Below are 15035 nucleotides of genomic sequence, written 5' to 3'. Positions count from 1 at the left end.
ACATGTCCACCTCTTTAAGCACCTGAATTCCAAATGCCATCACTTTCCTTTGTTATTTGCATCCTAGAAAATACATGCATAAATATACATGTATTTCCAGGGTGAGAGAAAGTATATAGAAGAAAGGGAGATTTGACTTACCATTTAACATTTTTGAAATGTTTGAAAACTGCCACTGGGAAAATCACGTATCTCTTGCTTAAAAAAGGACACATTTTAATTTAAAAATATTATTGTTCTTTTTTGTGAGGGGAAGGGGAGGTAAGAGCTGTTTTTTAATAAAACCTCCCAAAACTGAGTATAGTTGTCATTTCTGGAGTCTTTCTGCTGAGGTCATTTCTCCTGTGACCATCAGCTAAAGGGCACAACCGCGTGCCCCCACACCTGCTTCTGAATTCTGAGCACAGGCCAGAGAAGGGGAAGGGCAGGATGTTTGCGGAAGCAGAGCCGACCCTTGGGTAAAACTGGGAAAACAAAAAGTGGTCAGGACAGATTCCAGAGTAGTTGGAGTTATAGGGAAATCTCACTTGCAATGCTTTCTCGATCCGCTGCACTACGCCCTGGCCAGCCCTGAGGTCATGGAGCCCCCTCTCCTGCCCTGGGCTGGCCACTCCTCTCCCGGGATGAATGATGTGCTCTGGCTGAAAGGCCGAGGGGGTGGGTGGAGGATGTCTGCTGCAGAACATGGGTACTCCCTCCATCTGCATCTACTCACTGGGGAGAGGATCTGCGGCCATCACTTCCAGCCCCTGTCCTAGTAGAGCTGTTGAAGAAGATGGTAATGTTTGCATGGTCACTGAGACCACGGCTCAAGGGTAGAGGGGACTGAAACTGGATGGGGTGAGGGAGAGGCTCCAGGTTCCACCCAGCTTCCCAAAGGCTGGAGGGATCTATATCCATATCCCTAAGGGAGGAATGAAAGCCTTTGCACTCCAAGAAAGTATTCAAGGGGCATGAGAACCTTCTTAGTGGCCCTGAGGTCATGACGCTAGCTTGTGCCATGCAGCATAGGCTGCCATTGTATTTTGCTCTTGTGGGAAAACAGAGGTAGTGCAAGGACTGAGGAAAAAGAATGTAATTCTGTTGGGGGCTTGGAAATCCCCAGCAGGGACCACCCATGGAAGAGGACACCCAAAGTGCCTGGCCTGGGCCCAGGGAGAGGAAAACAGAATGCTCAAGGCCTCAGCTTCTCTGCTAAGCACCTGTCCTCTCTGCAAGAGGAGAGGGCCACCAGCACAACCGGTGTCCCCTTGCTCAGATCCCAGAACTTGGGCTCCAGAAGCAGCAGTCGGAAGCTTCTGGAGCAGCTCATAGACCCCTGGCCCAGGCCTGCTGCACTCTCGGTGGTCCTGCCTCCCACTGGAACTGTCTTCTCCCTGCTCCTGTAGAATTATGCCACAAGGGAGAAGTCGCTGGCAATGCATGTGGTTGGATTTTTCGTTTTGCTATAATGAGAAAGTGAAGGAATACTCATGAGCCAATTTGCAGAGAGAGAGAGAAAGGGAAAGGGAGAGGGAGAGAGGGAGAGACAAAAAGAGAGAGAGAGAGAGAAAGAGAGAGAGAGAAAGAGAGAGAGAGAGAGAAAGAGAGAGAGAAGAGAGAGAGAGAGAGAAAGAGAACATATTAAATATGCTATGAGGAAGGTGGTCTCTCATTTCCCTGCACGTTGTTTGGCAAAGAGAGTCTTTAATGAGTCTCCAAACGATGGCGCACCTAATTAGTCAACACCAGCAGGTTATTGCTGGAGATACACAACCCAAACCCAAAGACTTTGTGTAGTTTTCTGATGGAGTCCCTCAGACACACTTTTTTCCAGTTCAGCCCACAGTCTTGGGCATCAGATGCTTTTTCTCACCCTCTAACTTTGTCCCCATCTTTTCTAACAAAAACTCAATTACTTTGGCCTCAACTCAAGATTCCAGGACTAGTAAGATGATACCAGGGGTTGGGTATCCCCTGAAGACGAATAGCCAGAAATATCCAGGAACTGAAATTGGGTTAGCAGATTACAGCTTTGGTGACTCTGAGAAGTTGAGCCCCCAAACCACGGCCTAGGAGAATCAGAGCCAAGGGGTTTGGCATCAGGCAGATATTGCACACACTGCCTGATGTATTACTGATCCTACTTATTGTAGGAGCCAAGAATAAGACAGAGGCTGGGGAAAGGCCCCATGGATGTCACAAGCCTCCCATTAGGGCCCACTGGAATCCCACCCATGACGGCTGGGCCCACTGGGGACCCCAAGCAGCATCCACAGCCTGGAGTGTAAAAGTGGGTGGAAGCAGCAGGCACCTGGTGGCAGTTGCAAGGGGGCAACTATTCCACGTTTCTTGACATATGCCACAGTTCCTAGAATGTCCGTAAGCATTCTCAGTCTCACTGGGTTCTTCTGTACGTCGACTGTAGGGACGCCTGCATTTCACAAACCATGTGAAACTCAAGGTGGCCATGTACAAAGATGAAGAAGATGGGATGCAATGTTCGGCCTGTGTAGATGAAGATGAAGTACTGTTTCATGTAGCGACAGGGCAGCTGATAGTGGCATAGAGTGATGAACTTTAGGAGAGGCATGAAAAGAAATTAGGAGCATTAGGAGAAATACTTAATGTAGATGATGGGGTGATGAATGCAGCCAACCACCATGGCACGTGTATATCTATGTAACAGACCTGCATGTTCTGCGAATGTACCCCGGAACTTAAAGCACAATATTAAAAAAAACATACTTCTGTTTAAGAAGAACAGAAAAAAATTATTGTGCATAGAGCAGAAAGTCAGAAAGCAAAATGTGAAGGTCCCAGGAGCTATTTTAGAGCAATGCTTCCAGCCGTTTTCTGACCCACAGCATTCAGAGAAATAATCATTTTTCTTTGACATTTATTTTAAGTTCTGGGGTACCTGTGCAGGATATACTGGTTTGTTCCATAGGTAAATGTGTGTATGGTGGTTTGCTGCACAGATCAGCCCATTACCTAGGTATTAAGCTCAGCACCCATTAGCTGTTCTTCCTGATGCTCTCCCTCCTCTCGCCCCCACTCACAGGCCCAGTGTGTGTTGTTCTCCCACCATGTACCAATGTGTTCTCACCATTTGGCTCCTCCTTACAAGCGAGAACATGCCATGTTTGGTTTTCTGTTCCTGTGTTAGTTTGCTGAGGACATGTGGCATGAGGATAACATGTAACAGGAAGATAACATGAGGCTTCTCGCTCCATCCATGTCTCTGCAAAGGACATGATCTGATTCCTTTTCATGGCTGCATAGTACTCCATGGTGTATATGTACCACATTTTCTTTGTCCAGTCTATCCTGATAAACTTGGCATTTGGGTTGATTCCACGGAGAAATGATCATTTTTCTAAGGCACTTTAGGATAAAGGTTTGCTTGTAGCTGAAGGCAAGAGGTTCTGGTTGTCAGCCCTTGGGCACTTGCCTGGATACCCTTAGTTGGGGGGACTTAGTTGGGGGCTCAGGGTAGTCAGTCTCTCCTCACACTTGGAACGTATTCAAGGCACTAAGATGAGAAGCTCAATTTTAGAAGACTGGGAAGAAATGAACAGAAATGAGACATATCAGGATGGACTTTGGATCAATCTACAAAAACCCGTAACTGTTGTGGGCCAAACTACACTTACACTAGGTGTACGTTCCTGCTCTCAAGGAGCTCCCAGAAGAGGGAAAGAATGGGGACAGAAAAACATCTGTTACGAGGAACTCACCATGACCCACGGGGCACAATGGGAAGGCAGGTTTATTCTCACCTCCATCTCCTTTTAGAGCATTTGCTAAGGCCCACCCTTCCACAGTCCTGGGGGAAAACTCAGGGGCCCATAGCTTTCCTGGTTACCTTTAGATATTAAAAGTGTCCCAGTTGCTTAAATCTCAAAACACCAGCTCTTTTCAGTAATTAATACATTGAATCAAGTGTAATAATCAAAGGCATCATGCTTCACTTACGGGTAAAACTTCTCCTGAGGCTGGAGTGCGGTGGTACGATCATGGCTCACTGTGTCCTCAAAGTCTCGGGCTCAAGTGATTCTTCTGCCTCAGCCTCCTAAGGACTAATGGCTGCCACAGCCAGGTACCCACCCCACCTGGTTTCTGACATCCCCAGCATCAGATCGGGGAAGAGAAACGGAGGATGAGCAAAAGTAGGGAGGCCAGGGTTGCAGCAGCCCTTGCCTTGTGTGGTGCCTTTATAGGTTCTTCTGAGACCCTCCAACTCTCTGTTCCCAGCTCGGCCACACTCCTGGGGCTGTCTCCACTGGAGCTCTCTGGGGCTCTGAGTGCATCTCTTCTGGCTCCTAGCTTATGGCTCTTCCTCAGCCCCAGGGAATCTGAAGTCACTTCCTATTGGGGCTGCCTCACTCCTTATTTGGCTGCTTCCTCCCTCCTTCCCCTGAAAGGTCCTCACCATTCATGGGAAACACGACAAGTCCTTTGTCCGCAACTCAGAGTGCAAGCTGACCCCAACACCACAGAGCAACCAACCAGCCAGGCTCCCCGCTTCTCAGCCAGACACCAGCCCACTGCGTCCCCCAAGCATCAGGAGGCACCCCTACACCTTGGCTTAGGTAGGGAAGGTGACCTTATTTTCTTCCAGGTGAGACCCACAGCAGAGCTTTCCTCCAAAAATTCCCTACTGTAAACTTCAATTCTTTTCTTGGCCTCTCTCTCATCTTTTATAGTCTGGAGGTGGGTGGCTCGCTGAGAGTAGAAAACTGGTTTCCATAAGCACTTTTTGCAAATCTTGCATCTCACTTTGGAATGTTCTATCTATTGCTTTGGGGCCTCACTTGAAACTGAGATGAAAATAATTCCAATTTAACACCTAGTACAGCATAGAGCACCCCCCGTTTTTGTTTCAGGGCATAGCGCATATAGAAAATGATGATGTTTGTGCGGTACTTGGGTAAATGGATGCGCTGTCCATGAAGAGAGCTAACTGGTCAGGAGCTCCAGCTGCTTCAGGCCTAATGTGGGCAATTCGAGGCCTAGCTGTGCAAGCACAACCTATTTGCAACATGCCAAGTGCGGGGTCTTCACAGGTTATTTCCAGACCTTCCTATTCCCCCTTCCCAGCTGGGTTATAATTCTGACCTGCTGCTGTGTTACTAGATGTTGGTTGGGAAGCTGTGTGCTAGGTTGTGGAAGAGGCTGGGAGTGGTGCAGAAGAGTAAATGATTCATTTCCAGCTGCAGCATCAGACTGCCTGGAGGTGGTGATGCCTGAGCTGCGTCTGGGTTTTGAAGGATAAATAGGAGTTTTCTAGACAGCTGTCTTAGTCTGCTTTCTGTTACTTAAAACAGAATACCTGAAGCTTGATAATTTATAAAGAAAAGAAATTCCTGCCTTCCCCTCCCTTTCCTTCTCCTTCCCTCCCCTCGCTTCCCCTCCCCTTCCTTTCCTTTCTCTCCCCTCACCTCCCCTCCCCTTCCCTTCTTCTCCCCTTTTCTTTTCTCTCTTTTTTGGAGACAGGGTCTCACCCCATCACCCAGTCCAGAGTGCAGTGGTGTAATCATGGCTCACTGCAACCTCAAATTTCTAGGCTCAACCAATCCTCCTGCCTTAGCCTCCCAATTAGCTAGAACTACAGGTGTGTGCCACCATGCTAAGCTAATTTTTAATTTTTTGGCAGAGATGGGGTCTCCCTCTATTACCCAGGCTAGCCTTGAACTCCAAGCCTCTCCTGCCATGGCCTCCCAAAGTGCTAGGATTACAAGTGTGAGCCACCATAGCTGGGCAGAAATGTATTTCTTATAGTTATGGAGGCTGAGAAGTCCAAGGTCGAGGGGCCACCACTGGTGAGCGCCTTCTTGAAGCTGGGGTCTCTGCAGAGTCCTGAGGTGGCATGGGGCATCACGGCATGCTAGCTCAGGTCTCTGTTCCTCAGGGACCAAGGTCCCACATGAGTTTCAGAGGGCACAAACATTCAAACCAGAGCAGCAACCACCCAGAGCAAGGACATTCTGGGGAACACAGTGTTTGGTGCAACCGGAGCACTCAAGCATGTGATGCGCAGGAGGGAAGTGGCTGGGTAGGCAGCTGGAGGCTCCATCCTGGGCAGCCCCTTCTCAAGACCTCCTCATGGCTGCACCCTGCAGCAATTTCACCTCAGCCTCATTCACAATTCTTTCTTCTTCTTCTCACATCTAATTAATGATCAGGTGCTGGTTTTCACCTTTTAACTATTTTCCCATCATCCCATTCCTTCCAGTCCCACACTCACGGCCATGGTCTCACCCTTGGTCTTCACTGTTTTACTACTGTGAAGGCAAACGTCACACACATGATCCTCCTTCCCCCGCTTCCCCGCTGCCAATCCATTTTCTATGCTCCAGCAGCAGTGATGTTAAAATACCAGGCCAGGATTAGCCTCCCTTCCAATCATTTTACTTCTCACTCAGCAAACTCTCCTTCCTTCCCATAACCTGCCCAGGCCCGTGCACTTTTCCCAGTGACTTCATCAGATCTCTGCTCAAATAGCACTCTATCAGAGAATATCCTATAAACGACAGCACCCTACCTGCAACACTTCATTTCCTTACTTGGCAGCATTGATTGTCACTTGACGCGTTGTACATTTATTTCATTATTGTCTACCTCAGCAGAATGTGAGCTCCAGCAGGTAGGGATTTGATCTTGTTTCTCGATTCTCCTTCCACAGTTGTTAAATAAATGGGCGAGTAATCCCAGCACTGAGGCTGAGGCAGGAGGATCGCCTGGGGCCAGGAGTTTGAAACCTGCCTGGGCAACAAAGCAAGACCCCCGTGTCTACAGATAATCTTTAAATTATCCAAACATGATGTCTAACACCTGTAGTCTCAAGTACTCGGGAGGCTGAGGCAGGAAGATCTCTTGAGCCCAGGAGACTGAGGCTGCAGTGAACCATGATCACGTCACTGTACTCTAGCCTGGGTGACAAAATGAGACCCTGACTCTATGAATAAGCAAACAAAAAAGCAAACAAGTGAATACTGTGAGGTGTGAGGAGACAAGGGAACTGTGGTGCACTTTATACTCATGGCTTCTCTGCGACATGCAAAGCCATCCTTTTTAACAGCAACTATTCAATATTTATTGAAGACTTACTCTATGAGCTATCGATTTCACTTGTATGATCTCAGTCTCCATAATAACCTAGAATTAGATACTATTTCTAGCTCCACTTTTCATGTAATGCAGGTTCTTAGAGTAAATGAACATACACAATAATACATTAAAACATCAATAATGTACATTTTGCATTGCACACTCTGGCAACTTGTTTATTTTTTCAGACCTTTTGCTGGGTATACATACATGCACATATAGTTGATGTGGAGTTTGTGTATGTTTTTATTTGCTTCTTTCTTGTTTCTTCTATTTTATAAAAATGAAGTCTCATGATATATATTGTTCCACCAGGCAGCGTGTCTCAGAGATTTGTTTTCATGACAGTTACTAAGATGAAACTCATTATTTTTCTTGACTGTATATGTAAGATGCACCATGGTGTATTTAATTCCTTCCTACTGACTGACATTCACATTGGATTTTTGGTTTTGTTTTGGCTCTACTGTGTTATAAACAATTTTGCAATCAATCTGCCTTTCTATATTGCTGATTGGGGCCCAGGTATGTAAGGACATCAGGGAGAAGATTCCTAAATGTGAAATTGCTAGGTCAGCAAACATGCACATTCTATTTATTTATTATCATCTGATACTAGGGTTGTGGTCTCTGTAGCAGACATGCCTTGTGCCCGACCCATGTCCCCTCCAAGCTCCTGTGTCTGTCCCAGCTCTTTGCCTGAGGCTTTCTCTGGCCACAGAGCTTATTCTGTGTCTGAGCAATGGAGTTAAGACCTTGAGCAGCTTTCAATCAATGACCCACAGGAATTGATGGTTAAATAGGTGCTTTGGCTGGGTGGGTTAACTCAGGTGCATGTTTTAGGCTGGATCACAGTCTCCAGTTGCCCACAGTGGTGACTTGATTGGCAGCACACGCTTCATTCACTCCCTCCCCCGCCCAGTCTCCCTTCCTTAATCCCCCACTTATATTTCTTACAAAGACCCTCCAAACAAATGCTTGCACTCAAATCCTTGTCTCTAGGTCTTTTTCTGGGGAACCCAAACTAAGACATTCTTATTTATTTATGAAAAAAACTAAAGTTTGTTCTTTAAATAAAATTGATGCATATACTTTGCTTTTTTAAGTATAAAAAGATAGAAAATTAAAAGTACACGCCATCTTCTAACCCAAAGGTAATAACAGTTAATAGTGTTCTTAATTTCTTTCCAGAAAAAGACTTGATTATACAAATATACATACACACACATCCTTTTACATTTACATAAATGGAATAACTCTAAACACGATGCTTGGTGCCTTTACCCACTTAATGATACATCTTGGAGAGCATTGATACTTACATATGCAGAGCTTTTGGTGGCTTTGCACTTTAGGGCCACACCACATGTTTTTTCATCAGTCCCCTATTAGAGAAAATTCAATTTTCTTTCTTCTTTCTTTTCTTTCTTTCCTTTCTTTCTTTCTTTCTTTTCTCTGTCTCTATCTCTCTCTTCTCTCTCTTTCTCTCTCTCCTCTCTCTTTCTTCTTTCTTTCTTTCTCTTTCTTTCTCTCTCTCTTTTCTCTTTCTTTCTTTCTTTCTTTCTTTCTTTCCTTCCTTCCTTCCTTTTTTTCTTTCTTCTTTCTTTCTCTTTCTTTCTTTTTCTTTCTTTCTTTCTCTTTCTTTCTCTCTCTTTCTTTCTTTTTTCTTCCTTCCTTCCTCTCTCTCTTTCTTTCTTTCTCTTTCTTCTTTCTTTCTTTCTTTTCTTTCTTTCTTTCTCTCTTCTCTTCTCTCTCTTCTCTTCTCTTCTCTTTTCTTTTCTTTTTTTTCTTTTCTTTTTTCTTTCTTTTCTTTCGACAGAGTTTTGCTCTTATTGCCCTGGCTGGAGTACAGTGGTGCAATCTTGGCTCACTGCAACCTCCACCTCCGGGGTTCAAGCGATTCTCCTGCTTCAGCCTCCCAACTAGCTGGGATTACAGGCGTGCACCATTAAACCCAGCTAATTTTGTACTTTTGGTAGAGATAATATTTCTCCATGTTGGTCAGGCTGGTCTTGAACTCCCGACCTCAGGTGATCCACCCACCTCGGCCTCCCAAAGTGCTGCGATTGCAGGTCGATTGTTTCTAATATTATGCAGTTACTACCATGTGAGCTCCAGCAGGTAGGGATTTGATCTTGTTTCTTGATTCTCCTGCCATGGCTGGCTGGTAGGAGGCCCTCAGTGATAGTTGTTAAATAAATGGGCAAGTAATCCCAGCACTGAAGCTGAGGCAGGACAAATCTTTTTGTGCATATATTTTGGGTCATTTGAAAACATTTTACAAATCATAACAGAATTGCTGGGTCAAGGTATATGTGCATTTTTTTTTAATCTTTTAGACATCACTGTTTTTTTCTCTTAAAATAGGCTGCACTGATTTATTCTTCTACCAACAGTGTCTGAATGCCTGTTTCCTCACCTCTCCTCAACACTGGGGTTTTACAACATCTTAATATTTGCTCATCTGTTAGGTGAAATAAGTGTTATCTCTTATACAAGTTTTACATTATTCAATCATGTCTATTCATTTATTTTCTTGGTTTCTGGATTTTATGTCATGCTTAAGAAGTCCACTCTCCAATTTTACAAAAATATCCATCTGTATTTCTCTTAGTTTTCTCACGTTTACATTTACATCATTAATTCATTCAGCGTTTATTTGGCGTTTGTTGTGTTGAAAGAAACTACAAAGAAATGAGAGTGAAGCAAAGAAGACAGGTCTGGCTTAAAAGTGCTGAGCACCAGCCAGTGGTTTCTGCCTGTAATCCCAGCGTTTTGGGAGACCAAGGCAGGAGCATTACTTGAGGCCAGAAATTCAACACCAGCCTGGACGATAAACCGAGACCTCATTTCTTAAAAAAAAATTTTTTTTTTAATTAGCTGGGTGTGGCTGAGGAGAGAGGATCCCTTAAGCCCAGGAGATTGAGGCTGCAGTGAGCTGTGATTGTGCCACTGCACTTCAGACTGGGTGACACAGAGAGACCCTGTCTCTAAAAAAAAAAAAAAACAAAAACAAATGCTGAACGCTTGGGTGATGTTGTTGGGGAGTTGCCATTGATCAAGACCCGCTAAGGTGTTTTCCTTCACGGGGAAGGTGGTCCAGGGTCATTTTCCAGGGCTATAATCAGTGTCTGCCAGAGCTAGCATGTACTGGCTCATGAGAGCCAATTTATTGTGTTATATGTTATACAGCCATTCTTATAAGTTAAATCCTATTACATTATAATTAAATAAATAATATTTTTCAGAAAGGTAAAAACATTTAAAATCTACCACTTCTAAATCATTTTACTATGTTGTCTTCTTCTATGCCTCTGAGGTTATTTACTGCCATTGTATAATGCTGATATCACGTTGGTGGCTTGAATTGGCCACAGTGGGAGTATTTACACCATGGATATTGGCAAATACTATGGTCAGGGTGCTTTTTTTTCTTTGGAGATTACCTGTTAAGCATTTACCAGCATACCTCTGACTTTGCCTGTCTCCAGATATACTTATTCAGGGAAGAGGCAGGTGTGCTGGAGAGGAAATCCCAGCATCCTTAGGGAGTCAGACTTGAGAACAGTTAGGTTCCACCCAGTCCTACCATTCTATGATTCCAGGATACTCGTGATTATTCTGCATGGCTACATCACTAAGGGGAATTTAGCTCGGAAAAACCTGCTTTAGGGGATTTCTACAGAGTCTCTACATTCCTAATCTGGATCTCATTTTGGTGTAATTCAGCCCTCCGATGAGTCGTGCACAGGATTTTCCCTGCAATGTCTCAGATTTAGATTCCAGCCTGGCAACTCAGGCCTATAGATAAAATTATTTATCATCATTCATCTGTTTTCCATTTAATATTAAGTGTTCTTAAAACATTTGACTCTTTCTCTAAATGCTATCCAAGTAGCTGCAATGTATTGACATTTTTACTTACTCTCTTCCACATGGCAGCTCATATTTTGTAGAGAGCAGAGAAAGTTGGGGAAAACAGGGTTTGGGATCTCACACTCACTCTTGAAATAAGGGAAGCATTATTTATCCCAGTTACAAAGAAGAGCCTTTGTTTTATCTTCGTGAGTCATTTTTTTAAAGAGCCAAGAACATGTAAAATACATAAAAATCACAGGAAAAAATGTACGATTCAAGTAGCTATTATATAATTGTATGAGAACCTCCTCACTGAGAACATGACAAAGTTATTTTTCCTGCTTCAGTATTTTCTTTTAAAGATAGAGACCTTGTAACTGTTAGCACAAATTTAGAAATTCCTACTAACTCAATTATAATAATAATTTTATGTGTTGCTCATCCTGAAACAGACCCATCTGCCATATTAATAATGTTTTGAGGGACACATTTCACCAAAAGCTTTAATTATTTTTTACAAATATACCTTGGAAGTCATTTTTGCCCACAATTCACAGACGGTTAGATTCGTCTATTCACTGGCTCTGAAACATTCCAAGTTAATTTCCAACTTCTCTCCATCTTCCTACCTGAAATGCCATCTCTCCTTTCCATGGAATCATCACAAGTCTTCAATATTCTACAGTTTTTCCATAATTATTCCCAAGTTGAGTGACGCATTGCTTCTGTGGACTCATAACCATTTTCCATATCACCCACTTGACACCTGATTATACTTTCTCTCATAACTTCACTGTTAGGTAATTTCTATTGTCTTTACAGTTGACCCTTAACAACAAGGGTTTGAACTACATGGATCCTATTATATGCAGATATTCTTAGATCTCTGGCAACCCCAAAACAGAAAGACCCACGTTTCCTCTTCCTCCTTCTTCTCAGCCTGCTTGATGTGGAGACTAAGATGATATAGACCTTTATGATGATCCACTTCCACTTCATGAATAGTAAATGTATTATCTCTTCTTTACGATTTTCTAAATAAATTATTTTCTAAATAAAATAACAATTTATTTTCTAAATAAAATAATAACAATTTATTTTCTCTGGATTCTATTATTGTAAGACTATGTATAACCCACAAACTATGTGTTAATTGACTGTTTATGTTATCAGTAAGCCTTCTGGTCAACAGTAGGCTATTAGTAAGTTTTTGAAGAGTTGAAAGTTATACGTGGATTTTTGATTGCAGCAGGGCTCAGTGTCCCTAACCCCTGTGTTATTCAAGGGTCAACGGTAGTTTCATCTCAACATTCAGACAAGAGGTTCTAATTCTAAGACTCCCTTGGGACTTTAGGGAAATTGGGAATGTCAAAACATATGTAAAATTTTGTGTATGTGCCAATGTGTCTTTTTTTTAGGGGCAAAATTCCTTATTGTTATCAGATTCTCAAAGGGATTTTTGATCCAAGAGTCTAGTCTCCTAGAGGAAAGTGATTATATGATATGCTTTATTATATTCTTCACAGTATCTTCAACAACTCAGCTGAGTAATTAAATGGGCACAGGATAGATCTAATGTTTTCACTTATTTGCCATCAATTAACACCTTATTTTCCAAACTATGGAGGTGGGATAATAACTTTTCTATTTCCATCTCACAGATGTTATGAACATACATGAAGATAATAGATGTGTCAAAGTTTTGAAAAGTTACAAACAATACCTTATGATTATGATAGCCCACACTGAGAGATGTGATAAGGAAATTCTTCATTTCCAGAATTCCCCATCATTTCTACTACCTTTCCTGAATCTTCTTCTAGAGAAGCAGAGCTTGGAAAATGTCTTCCCCCTTGACTCCGACTTCAGCAGCATTAATTTCCAATACCACCTCTCACCCAATGGCTTGTCAATGAAAATTGCTTTATCCTCTGCTCATACTCTCTGTTCTTTGACAATTTTAAGTCCTGATTAATAATCATTGTCTCCAGCACTTTTCCTATTATGATTCTTGGCTGTTGCAATATTCTTGCAGATGCTGCTTCTAATATCCTGGCTCCTTATTCCCAGACCTTCACTTTTCCAATGATCTTGTCCTCCATCCACTTTAGCCACCACTTCCCGTCATCAAACCTAGACCTTGTCTTTACCAATAACCACACTGTTGTAGGCATGATAATGAACCCCCCAAAGATATCTACTTTCTAATCCCCAGAATCTGTGAAAATCTTACATTACATGGCAAAGGGAAATTGAGGATGGAATTAAGGTTGCTAATCAGCTGACCTTAAGGAAGGAGACTATGCTGGATTATTTAGGTGGCCCCAATCTAATCACAAAAGTCCTTACATATGGAAGGCAGAAACGGAAGAGGTCAGAAGGGTGTTCTTGATAACTCTACCCACTCTCACTGGATTTGCAGATGGAGGAAGATGGCCATGAGCCAAGGAATGTGGTTGGCTTTATGTCCTGGAAAAGACCAGGAAATGAATTCTCCCTAGAAAATCCAGAAAATAATAAAGCTATGTCAACACCTTCATTACAGCCCAGTGAAATCCATTTCAGAATTCTGAGCTCTACAACTACAAATCACACCTTTGTGTTGTTTTAAGCCAATGCGTTATGATAATCCATCACTGCAGCCGGAGGAAATACATACACCTTCCTTCCATTAGCAGATGAGGCCAAGTTGACTTTCTGCAACCCACTCTATCTTTGCAATTTACTTCCTGTAGTACCCAACTCTGATAATTTTTTGATCTCACTAAATCCTGCAATCCATTGATCCTATAACGTTTTCACTGCCTCTCATTCCACTCCCCTCTGTTTTTCCTACTTGAGCAGTTCAGATTCAATGACCAAGTGCTAGAATCACTCACCTGCAACTCTTAACTATACACTCTCAAATCCCACGTCCCCTGAAAAAAATCCTAAATTCAGTTAAATCCAACCCTCTATCTATCTTGTACTTGGATCTGCTGGGTGAATATGGTTGGAAAAAAACACATAGCAAATCTGATTGGTCTCACTTTAAATTCATGACCCTAATATCATGTGGGACCTTGGTGTGCTGGGAAATCCCTGCTGGGATTCCATGGTCCTTCCCTCTCTAATTTTCCTGGGAGACTATTTCACAAATTATCTTTTCTCTGGAAACATCCAAATGCTCTTTCTGTCTTCACTCGCTGCTGATTTTGTGTGTATATGAGCTTATTTCTTACTTCATTGAGGAAACAGATGATCAGAAGACTTCTTTAAATCCCCAGCACCCTACATACCCACTCACCCACCTACATGCCTTCCCTCCCATAGCTGCGAACCATCCGAGAGGGCACCTATGGAAGCTCCACCCACCCCTCCACTGCAGGGAAGATTCACTAGTCACATCTCCTGTTTCTGTCTCCTTTAGTCCCATGAAATCACTTTTCCCATTCTCCACTGGATCACTCTCATCAGCATACAGACATCCTGCTATTTCTCCTGTCTTAGAAGAACCCTCTCTAGGCCCCCCATCCCCCTCTGTCCCTGCCCTTCTCCTCTGCCCCCTGCGAGGTGTCTGCACCCCTCTCCTCCCATCTTCTCTTGAACTCACTCCAGTAGGGTTTTTGTGCTCTCTTCTCCCCTCCCCTGAAACTGCTATTGTCCAAGTCACCAAGCCCTGCCCACCACCGCTGCCAAGGCTAACTCCAGTCATCAGTTTCCGGTCCTCATCTTACCTGACCTATCCGTAGCACAATCTCTGGTCTGGATTCCTGCAAAACATCTCTAACTGGGTTACCGTCTCCTGCCTTCGGGACCCTGCCGTCTACTTTCTACTGGGCAGTGGAGGATTTCTGTTTCATTTTGGTTTCAGTGAGCCAGATCATGTTGCTCCTCAGCTAATCACACTCTAATCACTTCTCAGCTCACTCAGGTAAAAGCTAGACTCCTCTCAGGGGCCTTCAAGTGCCACATAAAAACGGGCCTGCCCCTGCCCTCATCGGCAGACACGCCCCGGGGCTTACACTGTTTGAGCTCAGACTTCCTGGCGGCTCTTCAAACTCACTAAGCACCTTTCTCCTGGGAGCCTCTATCCACTGGCTGTG

The 15035-nt window shown here is 43.6% G+C and overlaps 1 long non-coding RNA gene across 1 annotated transcript in view; it reads left to right on the top strand.

The window, feature by feature from the left end:
* The first annotated feature begins 460 nt into the window (after positions 1 to 460).
* The window catches only part of LOC108309216, a 61822-nt gene continuing 47247 nt past the window's right edge, over positions 461 to 15035 (top strand). Inside the window, exon 1 of the long non-coding RNA XR_001827233.1 lies at positions 461 to 778. This is a non-coding gene — a long non-coding RNA (uncharacterized LOC108309216). The remainder of the gene's footprint in view (positions 779 to 15035) is intronic.

The sequence above is a fragment of the Cebus imitator genome, unplaced genomic scaffold (assembly GCF_001604975.1).
Source record: "Cebus imitator isolate Cc_AM_T3 unplaced genomic scaffold, Cebus_imitator-1.0 Scaffold92, whole genome shotgun sequence".
NCBI classification, from domain to species: domain Eukaryota; kingdom Metazoa; phylum Chordata; class Mammalia; order Primates; family Cebidae; genus Cebus; species Cebus imitator.
Note: the sequence above shows the minus strand (reverse complement) of the source record. Positions and strands in the feature narration are given on the sequence as shown.